The sequence below is a fragment of the Cryptomeria japonica genome, chromosome 11 (assembly GCF_030272615.1).
Source record: "Cryptomeria japonica chromosome 11, Sugi_1.0, whole genome shotgun sequence".
NCBI classification, from domain to species: Eukaryota; Viridiplantae; Streptophyta; class Pinopsida; order Cupressales; family Cupressaceae; genus Cryptomeria; species Cryptomeria japonica.
Window position 1 is genome coordinate 66,639,256 of NC_081415.1, and position 2,305 is coordinate 66,641,560.

Sequence of the window (2,305 nt, forward strand, 5' to 3'; positions counted from 1 at the left end):
ATGTGTCCTACTACCTCCCTCATCAGGTAAAATCTTTCTGGCAGAAGATGTTAAGAGTTTTAATGGAATACCTAACGGTTGATGGTAGGTTTTTGAAGGTTTACAATTACCATTTTGTCATCCTAAACCATTTTCGCCATGGCTCGAAGATCTCTTTGCCTTTCTATTTAGCTTTTTCCCTTAATTATAACCTGGCCGACCATGCCAAAAAACCTAATTCCTATCCCATTGCTCACCAAGGCCTTATATTGTTAATTTACGAGCATTTGAAGGGTAAATATAGGGCTAATAGGGAAGATCCTTTGGTGGAAAATGCCCACATTTCTGAGGGTCATGATGGCTCTGAGTCTGATGAAGATTCGGTTAATATTCCTCTGCATAAGAAAGTGAGGGTTGGTGATGAAGCTACAGATGATATGGACATGGCTGGTTCAAAGGAGGAACAGGGGAAGGTGGTTGATGATGAGGCGGAGAGTGAGAAGAAAGAGGTTGAGGGCGAGGAAGAGAAGGTGCAGAGAAAAGAGTATGTTGAAGAGTCAGAAGCAAAAAATTACCCTTATGTCTCAGATAGCAAGAATGAAGCTCAGCACAATAAAGAGGAGGGAAACCCTAGGTCTGTGAGCTCTGCTTTGGTTATGGATACCGCGGATGCCATTTTGAACGCTGCTAGAAATAGTACTCTGGAAATTTTCAACTTCCAGAAATGGGTGATTGAAAATATCTCCAGTATTTAGAATAAACAGAGACATTTGGGTTATTAAATTCAGAATTTGATTAAGGAAACTAATACTAAAGGTAAAGAGGATGTGGTGGTGGATACCAGTGAGGTAGAGGATGAAGAAGAAATGCAGGATTAGCTGAAAAAAAATATGATTAAGGGAGATTTGAAGCATCTTGAAGATGTGATCAAAATCATCAAAGAAAAGGGAGAGATTGATAATGAAATTATTATCAATCGGATTACTAAAATTGAGAAGGCCTTGAAGAAATTTATGGAGCATAGCCTTGAGGTTTTGAAGGTGTCGTCTCAAAACATGAACGCTCTGGTTGCTTGTTTGGAGAAGAACAAGCAGAACAAAGAGATGGTGATCATTGATGATGTGTCGGCCACCAGTTCTGCTCCTCACTCCTCCAGATGAAGAACAAGACAAACTACCAGTGATCTGGAGATGAAGACTAAAGACACCCATCAAATGCAGGAAAACAAAGACCTGAAAGAAGCAGCTAATGCTATGAAGATGCTGGTTAAGGACGCGAAAGAGTCTATAAAGTTTTTTATCTGACATGGAATTTGGTCTTTGGTTGTCAGTCTCTCATTGGCTTTTTGCTGTTCTTTTCCTTAGCTGCTATTTTCTCTGCTGGTCTTTTGCAGCTTTTCTTTCTATGTTCCGTTCTCTCCAGTTTCTTTTATGCTTATCTTCTCATTTTGTAAGCGGGTTTTGGGTCCCTTAAAACCTGATTTTCCTTAATAAAAAACAAAGATGCAACATCTCACATGAACAGTATCAAGGCCTAATATGTAGATTGACATGATTGATCACCTTTGGCATAAAGAATTTGGTGCATTGAATGCTTGTAATTTATTAAGGACAAGAAATTTTGGGAAGTTATAAATTGTCGTGTACCCTTTTCCAAAAATATAACTTACTAAAAAAAAGTAATTTTCCATTATCCAAAAAATGGAAGTTGGAGGTAATAGATCACGTTGAGAAATATTATTTATTTACTATTTATGATATCTTGATTCAACTTACATATTTTGAGGAAATAAATATTAATTCAATTAATATTTTAATGATGCCAACTTAGGAGGTTAATTGGATTTTGTTCATCCAATTTGATCCCTTTGCATATAAGAAGTGGAAATTATTCATTTTGATTATTTTATCTCACAAAGTTGTATGCTTGTGATCTCTTTAGTGGATGAAAACCCATTGTAGTGTTAGAGCTCATGGAAGGAATTACCATAGTTTACGTGGTCTAAGAATAGAAGGATTTAGATTACAGATAGTAATCTCGTCAAGAGGTTACCATTGTCCAAAACAAGTTTGGGGTTTCAACAATTTTGATTGTTTTGGCTTGTAGGATTGATTATGCAACTTCCAAGTTTGAATTTTGGTGTTGTATTTGCATTTGTTGCTGGTTTTTCTATAGATTTTTTGTATATGTTCTATTCATACATCTTCTAGGGTGCCAATATTAGATTGTGCAAGTTTGGAGGGTTTTGTAATGCATTTCAAGTAGTTCTATGTGTTCGTCGGAATGTTAATTGCAAGTATTTTTAAGATTTGAAGGAATTGTTATG